Here is a 13783-nt window from a genome sequence, read left to right as displayed (position 1 = left end):
CAAGATTTCATCGTTTTGTAGGGTTGAGTAGTATTCCATTGTATATATGCAACACCTCTTCTCTATCCATGCATCTGGTGATGGACACTCAGGTTGCCTCCGTATCTTAGCTATTGTAAATAATGCTGCAGTGAACATGTGGATGCACATGTTCCTTTGAAGTAGTGTTTTGGGTTTCTTTAGATAAACACTGAGAAGTGGGATTACTGAGTCCTTCTTTGTCTCTTGCTAAAACCTTTGTTATAAAGTCTATTTTGTCTGGTATAAGTGTTGCTGCCCCAACTTTTTGTTTGTTTGGTTTTATTTTCATGAAATATATTTTTCATCCCTTTACTTTTAGTCTGTGTGTATCTTTCAATTGGAAATGAGTTTCTTCTAGGCAGCATATGTAAAGGTCTTCTTTCCTTATCCATTCAGCCACCCTATCTTTTGATTGGAGCATTTAATCCATTTACATTTAAAGTTGATAGTTAATTGTTGACAGATATGTAGTTATTGTCATGTTATTATTCATGTCTTTGATCTTTTCTTTCTTCTTCTTAAAGAAGTCTTTTTAACATTTCTTGTAATACGGGTTTAATGGTGATGAATTCCTTTGACTTTTTCATATCTGTGAAGCTCTTTATCCGTCCTTTGATTCTAAATGATAGTTGTCACCATATACCAAAATTAACTCAAAATGGATCAAAGACCTAAACATAAGACCTGAAACAATAAATTGCATAGAAGAAAGAATAGTTACTAAACTTATGGACCTTGGGTTCAAACAGGATTTTATGAATTTCACCTCAAAGGCAAGTGAAGTAACAGCAAAAATAAATGATTGGGACAATATCAAATTAAAATCTTCTGCACAGCAAAACAAACCATCAAAAAAACAGAGCAATCACTAAATGGGAGAAGATATTTGTAAACAACGCCTCCTTTAGGGGCTAATATCCAAAATATATGAAGAGTTCATACAACTCAACAACAAAACAAACAACCCAATTTAAAAATGGGCAGAAGACCTGAAGAGACTCTTCCCTAAGAAGACATACAAATGGCCAACAGATATATGAAAAAATGCTCAATTTCACTAGTTTTTAGGGAAATGCTAATCAAAACCACAATGGGATATCACTTCACACAGTTAGAATGGCTGTCATTAGAAGGCAAATAATAACAAGTGTTGGAGAGGATGTAGAGAAAAAGGAACCTTCATACCCTGTTGGTGTGAATGTAAATTGGTATAGCCACTATGGAAAACAGTATGGAGGTTCCTCAAAAAATTAAGAATAGAATTACCATATGATTCAGCAATCCCTCTCCTGGGTATCTACCCAAAAAACCTGAAACTATTTACCCATAAAAATATATATACCCCAATGTTCATTGGAGCATTATTCACAGTGGCCAACACAAGTAAACAACCAAAGTGTCCTTGGATCAATGATTGGATAAAGAAGATGTGGTACATATACACAATGGAATACTACTTGGCCATAAGAAAAGATGAAATATTGCCATTTGTAACAACATGGATGCATCTTGAGATTATTATACTAAGCGAACTAAGGGAGACAGAAAAATTTAAGAACCACATGACTTCACTCATATGTGGGATATAAAACTGAAAGCAACAAAGGAACAAGACCAACAAAGCAAGAAACAAAAACACACAAAGATAGACAATAGATTAGTGGTTACCAGAAGGTAAAAGGGGGGATGGTAGAAGAGGGAAAAAAAGGTTCAAATATATGGTGATATATTATAGAAATGTATACTTGAAACCTATATAATTTTACTAATCCAAATTAGTAAAATTTTGGAATTTTACTAATTCCAAAAAATTGAAAAAAAAAAGATAGCTTTGCTGAGTAATCTTGGTTGTATGTCCTTGCTTTTCATCACTTTGCATATTTTGTGCCAATCCCTTCTGATCTGCAAAGTTTCTGCTGAGAAATCAGCTTAGTCTTATGGGAGCTCTCTTGTAGGTAACTAACTGCTTTTTTCTTGCTGCTTTTAAGATTCTTTCTTTGTCTTTAATCTTTGGCATTTTAATGAAGATGTGTCTTGGTGTGGCCTGTTTGGGACTTTGTGCTTCCTGGGCTTGTATATCTATTTCCTTCACCAGATTAGTTAAGTTTTCCATCATTACTTCTTCGATAGGTTTTCAATTTCTTGCTCTCTTTGTTCTCCTCTGGCACCCCTATGATGTGAATGATGGTATGCCTGATGTTGTCCCAGAGGCCCTTTAAACTTTCTTCACATTTTGGGATTCTTTCTTCTTTTTGCTGCTCTGTCCAGGTGTTTTCTGCTACCATATCTTTTAAATCACTGATTCAATCCTCTGTTTCATCCAATCGACTGTTGATTCACTCTAATGTATTCTTTATTTCGGTTATTGTATTCTTCATTTGTGACTGGTTCTTTTTTATTTTCTATCTCCATTTGTATGTTTCCTATCTCTTTGTTGAAGTTCTGACTGACATCATTGAGCATTCTTATAACCAGTGTTTTGTTTTTTTATTAATTAATTTTTATTTATTTTTTCCAAGTCAAGTTGTTGTCCTTTCAGTCTTAGTTGTGTAGGGTGTTGTTCAGCTTCAAGTTGTTGTCCTTTCAGTCTTAGCTGTGGAGGGTGCAGCTCAGCTCCATGTCCAGTTGCCGTTGCTAGCTGCAGGGGGCGCTGCCCACCATCACTTGCGGGAGTCGAACCGGCAACCTTGTGGTTGAAAGGATGCGCTCCAACCAACTGAGCCATTCGGGAGCTCAGCGGCAGCTTAGCTCAAGGTGCCGTGTTCAATCTTAGTTGCAGGGGGCACTGCCCACCATCCCTTGCGGGACTCGAGGAATTGAACTGGCAACCTTGTGGATGAGAGCCCACTGGCCCATGTGGGAATCGAACCGGCAGCCTTTGGAGTTAGGAGCATGGAGCTCCAACCGCCTGAGCCACTGGGCCGGCCCTAACCAGTGTTTTGAGCTTTGTATCTGGTAGATTGTTTGTTTCTATTTTGTTTAGTTCTTTTACTGAAGCTTAGTTTTGTTCTCTTATTTGGGAATGTTGCTTTGTCTTCCCATTTTGGCTGCCTCCCTGTGTGTGTTTCTATGTATTAGGTAGGGCTGCTTTGTCTCCTGTTCTTAGTAGAGTGGCCTTATATAGTAGGTGTCCTCTGGGGCTTAGTGGTACAGTCTCACTGGACACCTGAGCTGAGTGCTGTAGGTGTGTCACGTTTGTGGGTTGTGTTTGCTCTTCTGTTGTAGTTGAGCCTTGGTTGCTGTTTGCACATCAGTGGGAAGGAAAGATGCTTAGGCTCATTGGTTGTGAGGATTGGCCATGACTACAATAGAGGAGGTGTTTTGCAGGGGCTGACACTACAGAGTAGGATTAACTTTGCAGAGCTCTGGTGCCTGCCCAGTCTGCCCTTTGGGTGTGTCATCTGTGGAAGTCGCAGCTGGCTGGCCGTCTGGCAAGGTCCAAAGCTGGCCACCAAGCTGTAGGTGGCCCTAGGTCCTCCTGGGAGGGGCCCCATCCCAGGACAATTTCAGCTGCTGCCTGTGCCCTCCCTGGCATGAGCTACACAGTGATTTGCAAATGGCTTCCACTTGCACTGGGCTTGGAGGTACCTGGGAGAAGCTGTCTCCAACTGAAGCTGGCTCCTGCCATTGGTAGGCTTGGGAATGCTTAGCAAGAGATACAGGGCATAAGAGATTCAAATTTCCAGGTATAAAACAAATAAGTCATAGGGATGTAATGTATAGCAGAGGGAATATAGTCAACAATATTGTGATAGCATAGTATGGTGTCAGATGGTTGCTGGACTTTTAATGGTGATCACTTCTTTAGGTATATAAATGTTGAATAACTATGGTGTATACCTGAAACTAATATATTATTGTACGTTAGCTATATTTTAATAAAAATCTTTACACAAATAAAGATTAATTATAATTTAATCTTGTAATAAAACAAAATAACTGGGCAGTAATGAGAGCAGTGTGGTTTCTTGTGAATAAGAGAGTGTTTACAGACAGTTTCTTTCTTCCTATGCAGAGGCACACTTTCCCTGGAGTTTTATTGGATAAGGATATTTACCATTGAATATCAGAATTGCTGGCAGCAGAGCATTTTCTACCACCAAGACTGTATGAGATGTTACTGTACATAAACTTAGACTAAAGAGTCTCAGTCGTTACGGAATCCCCACAGAGCAGACCACAGGTGTCAACTGTGAAGTCAGTCACCACAGAGACTGATCTGAGGTGCATATTTTTGCTTTTAGATTTTATGCTTAGACCTTTCATAGAGGCAACATCGAAAAACTGGTTCCATTCACAAGTTAAGCACAGACTCTTACCTTTCCAAGTGTTTGCCAAGCAGTCCTTCTGACAGTTAGTTTTCAGATGCTTTTATACACCCTTTGAGACATGTGGTGTGCTGTTTCCATAGCTACTCTTTCTGAAGAGTTCTTTTGGCAACTATACAACCTGCGTGACTCAGGATTTTTAGAGTTTCAGTAGAACAGGCCATCTTTGTGATGAGGCTGTGATTGCCAATGAACTGGGTATATCATATGTCATGGGTCTTACACTCATGTTAATCTCAAAGGTTTTCCCCAAACATTTGCCTTTGATCAGAAAACTCCTGCATGATCATAGAAAGCTGATCTCATGATATGGAAGAGTCACTGAGTATGTCCATTTGATAGAACATAAACTAGAACTCCCAGCTCCTGACTTATACTTTAATGCACTCTCCATCTATACTGTGATACCCCTATGTGAGACTTTTTGGGTGGTCTCTGTTAACCCTGTGTCATAAATCATCACACCATCACAGAGCCAAAATAGATGTACCTTTACAATCCACTTTTGCTATGGGCTGAGTGTTTGTGTTTCCCCAAAATTCATATGTTTCAACTCTAATCCCTAATGTTATGAGAGTGGAGGCTTCACAATGGCACATGAAAGCGGTCACTTCCTGTCTTTCTGTCTGCCATGTGAGGATATAGCAAAAAGATGTCCATGTTCAAACTAGGAACCCAATTGGCCAGCATCTTGATGTTGAACTTGCCGCCTTCAGAACTGTGAGGAATAAATTTCTATTGTTTAAGTCATTCACCTAGTGTATAATATTTTTGTTATATCATCTTGATCTATAATTGAGAACAATAGATTTCTTATTTATGATTTAATAAGGACAGAGTGGGAAAAAAATTATCTTTAACATCACACCATAGAAACTTAATTCCCCATTAGATGCCTTTCTTCTCTCCAAAAGGTCCTCCCTCCTACCAGACTTCTGATTTTTCCTAAGTTCTGAATAAAGAAAACACAGGTAAAACACAGGTAAACTCAAGAAAACACAAGTATGCCTGTGTTTAAATTCAGAACACTCTTTGAAACCCTAGACAAACTAAAGCAGTAAACTAGGAAAAGTTCTCAGTTTGTCTACCTTCCTTTTCACTTACAATACCTGGAAAATATATAAAAAGTTAGGTAGAAACCATTCAGTAAAGGAGGAGAAAAGGCAAGTGAATAATAATCCAGCAGGAAATTTAGCTCGTAAAAATCAGCATCTCAAGAAGAGTAATTTATAAAACCTTTTAGGGCATGCTAGTTTCGTATATGTATATATATTCTGCATATATGTTCATATGTACATATATGCAAGTTGATGATCGTATATATTTGGGAAACTTGCACACTATAGTATTTAGTTTGAATTATATAACAAAAGTTCTAACAATGTCAAAGAAAACAAATGTATTTAATGTTGTTTAATTCAGGATGTGCCAAACTTAGTTGAGCACAGAACCCGTCTTTCTTCCTCTAACTCCCATCATTATCCTGTACACACACTGGCTCTAAAGGAGAGCAGGTTGAGTATGATGTCCTTCAGATTTACAGACCACACTAGCTGTAAGATTTCATGAACTGACTCAGCTTGCTTTGAAAAACTTTTTGTTTTAAACTGAATGTTTCAATCACAATCTCCTGTACAGTTGTCTCCCAATCACAATTTAGCCACTTAATGAATGTTCACATTCACACACTTTCTAAAACTTTCCGATGACTAAGAGTGAGCAGCATGGTGAGAGAATATGGCTCTGGGTGTTAGATGAGACCAGAAAGCCAGGCCTGATGTAATTATAGTCTTGGGAATTGGTGCGTCTGAACGCAGAGGAAGTGAGAACAATGTCACTTCCTCCTCAAATCTTCTATGATTCTATAACACTGTCTTTGCCAATGTCCAAAAGCAAAGATCTGAAATATGCAGTAGCCTCAGAGTTTAGTAATGGAGTTCTCTGAGTTATTGAGTTTTTAGAGATTACGTCAACAGGAACATTAAAGGATATTTAAAGAATAACTCTACCAGAGTTACTTCACAAATAGATTAAGGAAACACGTGCAATTTCCTAGAGATATGAAAGGATTGCAAAAGAGAAGGATGCTTCTGGCCAGTTTTCCAGTGAAATACAATGAATAGGAATTTAGTGGTAGATAATACCTCTGCTAGAATAATAGTAGCTATTTTAACAAATAAATTCTAAAATGTCAGCATCTCAGGCAACACATTTTTCTTGTTTATTTAACAGTCCAATGCAGGTGTACTTAGTCAGCAGATAATTTCGGTTTATCCAGATGGTGATTCAGGTACCAAAGCTTGTGATTCAGGTATGAAAAATTTTCAGTTTTGTAGTTTGGGGTCCTTTGCATCTAGACCCAGAAAAAAATGGGACACCTCCTACTTAAATGCTTTGGTCAAGAAGCTATGTAATTGGCACAAACAGGTTATATGGCTCCTCTAGATGCAAGGGGCTGGAAAATGAAGGTTCAGTTTAGGGAGTGTTAAAATTAAATTCAAATGGAGACCTGACTTGAGAATCCCTGAGTAGACAAAATCGTTTAAGCCCTGTCAGTAGAATGGGTGAACTTCTAGATAATTTTGAATAGTAATGGTCACTTTGGGAAAACTTTAACTTAGATAACATAAGCCATTATAAGGGGCATTCTTGAAAAGAGAGGATCTTAAGCCTCTCAGAGACAGTGGAATGCATTAATTGGTATGCAGAACCTTCTAAAAGTCATAATGACTTCAAAAAATAGCTCTAAAAAGGATCCTTACAACATGCAAATAAATCTTTAGGGAAAAAAAAAATCGCTGTGTGAATGGGTAACCTTAACTTAGTCCATCTGACAAAAACACAATTTGGATCTGCTATTTTTTAGAGCTTTGAATTATCATAACTGAGACATGTAAAATTTTTAAATGAAAACCGTAAGATCTGTTTGTATCTGTCTATACATTTATTTATTAGTGTGTATGTATGTATACCACGTATATGTAATATTTTAAGTGTTTTATTTAATTGGCTTAAAGAAAAATAAGCATGTATATAAATTAAGTATTCCTAAAACTCCCAGATATATGGAAACTAACCCAAATGTTTTTTTAAGTTCACATGATCTGGCATAATCTTTGATAAATAAAAGCTAGTTTAGGTTTCTTGGTTTAATAAAAGCAGACATGTATTTAGAATTGTCAACATTAAATATAATGCAAAGATATAATTTTTTCTATCTGGGTTTACTAGTCAAATAAGATCATACTGTTTCTATATTATAAAATCTTTCAACAAGATACAACTCAAGATCATGGCTAGTTATTTGATGTCTAATCTAAGCATAAAGACAAGTAATTTAAATAAAGTAAATAAGATAAAATTTTATACTAAGTAATAACTAAATAATATTCATTGAATATATAGATCATTTCCAAAAAGATAATATTGAGACATTAATTGCTAAATATGTTTAAGTTTATCTACTTTGGGCTCCTTAATTTTTATATAGAGACAAAATATATTTGGATCTATAACAAACCTCTTTTGCCATATTAAAAAATTGTACTGTAGTTCTAAAAATTGTAAATTTTTAATTATGTATAAATTTGCTATTCTACTCAGGATGTTAATATATGATAAGCAGTTCACTATTTTCTTCTTCCTGGTTTTCACTAGAAAGTAAAGGTTACTAACAGTTAAAATTAATAATCAATATGTAAAAATTGAACTACTAGAAACAATAAGAGTGAAAGAAAACAACTTTGTATGCAAAGTATGGGAAGAAAAGTGATATATTTTTATGTCAAGAGTATATAAGATGTGTTTTTGTTAATCAAAAGAGTAATGTCTAAAACAAAATAACTGGTTATTCTAGAATACGACAGGCAAAAGAGCAAGACAATACCTAAATAGATATAAAGTTGGAAAACATTTGTGGAAAAGAAATTTTATGTTGTGAGGTTAGGCCTGGCTAAATTGAATAGATTTATTTATAAGGGATTTTTAAATGAGCTCACTAATGTATTGATACAAAGCGAGAGTTTAATTTTCCCTTTGTTAAAGCTGCTAAATTTCTGAAACTATTGGTCTACTCTTAATAAAAGTTTATAAAAGGTTTTTCTTTCATGTAATCTGCCTAGGAAACAAAGAATCTGTATCTTAGACTATAATTTCTGTGCTCCGTGTTGTCTTTAAGTCTTTGATCGCTTAGAAACTCTTTTCAATATTAAATGAGCTAAGTTTTTTGTTGTTTTTTTTACGACTACGTAACTTTCTGTATTTGTCTATGAAATCTTTTCATTGTCACTTCAGTTGAATGAATAACTAAGTATTGTTTCACAGTGACTTATGCTCCTATTTGATCAAATGTTTTGAATCTTTAGACGTTTTTGACAAACTCCCCGAAATCAAATTCTGAATGAAGTTTTTGACTTCAAACTAACTTGGGATTTTATAGAAGATCTATAAATTATATTTGCTCTTTCTCCTTATAAAAGAAAAATGTTGATTTATTTAGGTTTATTTGATATGTTAAATTGCATAGGAAACATTGTCAAATACAAAGTAATGTTTAACCTTCCCAGATTATATTTACATGGCATATATTACACTTATATGTAACTCAGAAATTGTATGAAATTTCTAAGATTCTAATATGTCCTGGTATAATGTTACCAGTCAAAATTTCAGCTATTATAAAATACTGTATGTCACAAAAACAACAAAATATACTTGTCAATTGCATCATTTTGTGTGTGTGTGTGTGTGTGTGTGTGTGTGTGTGTGGTGTGTGTGAACTCTCACCAGATCTTTAACTATGGCTATTTTGAAGTCTTTTGTCATTGACAGACAGTTACTGTTTTACTCTCAATTCTTCATTGTTGTACTCTGAATTCTTCTCTGAAAGCACTTGCCATCAACAACAGACAAAAATGCTTCATTTTCAAAGAGATTCATAGGAAAAAAACCCTGCCATGTACTCTTAGAATAAAGGTTTCTGATAACTTTAAGATCATAACACTGAACTGATAAAAATTTCTAAAACTAATGGAAAACCGGTTGATTTGTAAAGCTGCTAAGCCATGATGAAGCAAAACAAGAATAAATTATAGAAGACTGAATAAGCTGATGAAGACAATTACTATATTCATGACTTCATTTATAACATTGTTGGTTTTTTAATGTTTTTCCACATTTAAAAGACCCATTTTTTTCTCCTTTCTTTTAGACTATCTATAACAGTCCAAACTGCAGCCCCGTGGGCCAACTGTGGCCCGCAACCCATTTTTAATTGGCCCCGCAGCAAATTCCAAAAATATATTTAGTTTACTTAAATAAACCAGGTGAAGCAATACATACTTCACTTTGAGTGAGTGGCCCGGCTGTTTGTGTATTTTACCGCATATGGGCCTTGGTGAAAAACGTTGAAAAAAGTTTGGGCACTGCTGATCTATAACTTACAGCAATTTTGTAAAATATACTTTTGTAAAGAAAAGTTGAAACATTTGTCTTTTGTTCCCTACCTGATCCTTCCAGAATTTAGAAACTCATTAAATATTCTTATTTTTTATGACAATATATGTACTTACATTTGTTTAATAAGAGTCTATTCTCCTTTTGTAATAGGACACAATTAGATAAATCCTTAGTTTAGCGTAAAGAGACTTTAGAAGTCTAATCTGAATTTCTTATATACCAAACAATTTAAAAAAACAAAGGTTGACCTTATGGAACCAATAAAGCCCCTTAAGAGATATAATCAAAGCTTTGGCTAAAATGGTATATTTGAGAATTCATAAAATCACTATTCTTACTACATTTATCTCAATAATCAAACCAAGTTTAATAAGACTAGATTTATCTTATAAATTTGTTTCACTACAAATATCTTTGATAAAAATGGATGGCTATTAAAAATATGTCTCAATAGAAAACTATAGTGCACTCATTATCAGATTCTAGTCCTGCTAACTGTATTTGAAAATTTGTTATTTACTTGCAGACTTCAGAGAAACCACCACGAAAAATCACATATGGACAACCTTCATGCCCTGTTGTTATATGGGCGACTCAAGAGAGTTCACTAGAACACGCAATAACATCAAAGACAGTCAAACTGCAAACCAGGAAAATCAGACTGAAATTGCCATCCTCATTCCATCATTTAAAGATGCTTCCAACTCAAATCTAGAAATGTTCGCAATTGGCTACTCTCCAAACTTAGAAGCAGTTTGTAATTTGCTTGAACTTTAACCTTTGTTAACCTTTTAACCTTTCTTTAAAATTAACCTTTGCTTTTTCATTGGTTTCCGTAGAAATGCCCTCTCAGGAAGCTACCTGATTGTTCAGATCATAAAGGCCTAATTTAGGAGGAAGCTCACCTGCAATACCTCTTGAAATAAAACATCCTCATGTTATCTTGTGTTAAGTAATCATGAAGATATGTGATTCCTAATACATCATACAGTGCCTATGTAAATAACTCAAAAAAATGAAACCAGTTACACACTATGCCCCTCCAAATGTAGACTGATTTACAAAAGTAAAACCTGAATTTTATTATAACCATTTTATTTATTTAATTCATTAAATCTTGGCTCCTGGGAATCTCTGCTGTGGGACATTTTTCAACCTTGGCTATTATTCTCCTTTATAGTCATCTTATTAACCTCTCTAGGGCATTGTATTTTCTCAAGGGCTTTAAATGGCTTTTGAAGCCACTCACACATCAAATGATACCCATCACAATTAGACAACTTGATGAGCTCAAGGATTTGACTTCCCACGTCTATGATGACAATGCAACTGCTGGTAACAGTGACTACATGACCCTCTATTCTTATTTAACTAGTGGAAACAGCAAACATGTGATTTTTCAGCCTGGCTATGACAACAGCAGAAACTGAGAACAACACTATACTAGTTGGTCACACTCTCAGCTTACTGAGAGAATGACCAAAAAGAGAGCCATCGGTAAAATTAAATACAAAATGGAGACTGGACTTGAGAATTCCCTGAGTAGACAAAACCACTTAAGTCACTTAAGCAAAACTAAATCTCTTATTTCATGACTGTCATGCCGGGTATCATGCAGGGTCTCTGGTCCTGCTCCCCACATAAGAACGCAGGACATAGTGAGGCCAAAAAGGAACACCCATGGAGCCATAGATAGGGGAGTCACACCACTATAGTCTCGCTGGTGGCTGGGTTGGAGACACGGGAAGCAGGAGCCACACTATCCGCAACCTGCTGTCCACTTCTCTCTGCCAAGCAACCCCACTTGCTAGCTGCAATCCGCTGTGCTAACTGCAATCCACTCTTGCTAGCTTAGCCCCAATCTTTTTGCTAGCCCCCATTTCCGGCTAGCGTAGCCACGGCAGTTATGTTAGTGGCCAATGGCTCACTGGTTACAGCTGACGGCCAACTAGCCACAGCTGATGGCTATCTAATCACAGCTGATGGCCATTACTACCCGAGCCAGCACCTTTCCACGTGAGCCCGAGAGCCTGGAAACTGCACTCCTGGCTCTGTCCCCACAATGACCACACGTGAAACTTATCAGGTTATTTCTTGTAAATGCATCCAATAATCATAAAAAAACTCAAGTCACCTTCGTACAAATAGTATAAGATAATCACTTTTAACCAGTTCTCCGCCACCTGGAAACCTCCATTATGATAACCAATCATTGTAAAGCTTAAGTTTCCTCTTTTTCACTTTATAAGCCATCCTGTAACATCATACCCCTGAGCTTTGTATCATCAGTCTTTGAATTTGAAAGCCCCCAATTTAAGAATTGTTCTTATATGCACAATAAACTCTTAGTGATTTAGTGGTTTTAATATGGCTATTTCTGGATTCTTTACAGCAGCAATTTCCTGCAAAAATCTCTGCACTATGAAGGGGGGGCACATATTTTTGTAGACAACTTTTTTGCATAAATAATAATAAAATAATTTAGTTTCCTGTTGTTGGTTTAAAAAATTACCATAAACTTAGTAGCTTATTTATTATCTTACAGTTCTGGAAGCCAGAGACCTAAATGAATCTCACCAAACTAAAACCAAGATGATGGCAGGGCTGCAGTTCTTTTTAGTGGTTGTAGGGAAAAACAATCTGTTTTCTCACCTTTTTCAACTTCTAGGGGCTGTCTGCATTCCTTGGTTTCTGGCTCCCTTCCATCTTTAAAGCCAGCGATGTTGGGCCACGTCCTCCTCTTACTTTCTTCTCTCTGGTGTTCGCTCTCTGCCTCCCTCTTCCACTGATAAGGACCCTTGTGATTACACTGTCCCACCTGGATAATCAGATCAATCTTCCTCATTTGAAGGTCAGCTAATTAACAACCTTAATTCCATCTGCAACCTTAATTCCCCTTTGTCTTATAACGTTTCTATTCAGAGGTTCCTATGATCAGATCCTGGGCAATTTCAGGAGGCCAGCATTCAGTCTACCACTGTAACACAAAGATTAGTCATACACCGTTTATTAAGTATTAGGTTAGTGCAAAAGTAATTGTGGTTTAAAAGGTTAAAGTAATTGCAAAAACCGCAATTTCTTTTGCACCAACCTAATTCTTGCTGTATACAAGAACCATTCATTATATAGAGTAATTCATTTAATCCTTACTATAGCCCAATCAGATATGTGTTTTTATCACTGTTTTACAAATGAGAAAATTGAGAAAGAGAGAGATTCAGCAACCTTATATTTAAAGTCACAGGGCCAATGAAAGGAAAAAACAGAATTCAAATCCAGTTCTGTCTGACATTTTATCCCCAAACGTCTACCTCCCTCCCCTCAGATCTTTCATTTCTTATTTTTGTGCAGAAGTCCTTACCTCTTACCTTTTTGACAACAGTGAAGCCACATAACTTTCTCCTTTTAAAATATGTTTACATTTTTCAATGGAAAAAAATCAAAAGAACCGTAATGTTTTGTGAAAAGTGAAAACATAGGAGAATCAAACTTCAGTGTTTATAAATAACGTCTTATTGGAATACAGTGTGCTTCTTTGTTTACATATAGTCTATGGCTGTCTCAGTACCTATATCCTCTCATCTTTCCCTCAGTAACAGAGGAGGAGCATTCCATTGCCTCCAAAGGTAAGCAATTGAAGAAAAAGTTCTGCCATCAGTCTTCTCCGGTTCCCCTAGAAGAGCCTCGGAGTTTTCAATGAACAGACCAGTATTACTTCTTTGACTAGAGCACAAGTCTGTTTGTAAACATTAGGAGTCCTGGGCCCAGAAAAACCAGCTGACCAGGGGTGGAGAGGGTCAGATGGTTTTGCCTTTGCTTTCTTAGAGACAATTAATTACACTGAAAATCAGAGACCAAAAATTTAGAGGTAGAAGAAAACTTAAACGTGACCAAATTCATCCTTCTATTTACAGACAATAAAACTGAGGCCCAAAGGAAACATGTCACTGGTCCTGGGTGGCACAGTTATTTATAAC

The sequence above is a fragment of the Rhinolophus ferrumequinum genome, chromosome 14 (assembly GCF_004115265.2).
Source record: "Rhinolophus ferrumequinum isolate MPI-CBG mRhiFer1 chromosome 14, mRhiFer1_v1.p, whole genome shotgun sequence".
In the NCBI taxonomy this organism is placed as follows: Eukaryota; Metazoa; Chordata; class Mammalia; order Chiroptera; family Rhinolophidae; genus Rhinolophus; species Rhinolophus ferrumequinum.
Note: the sequence above shows the minus strand (reverse complement) of the source record.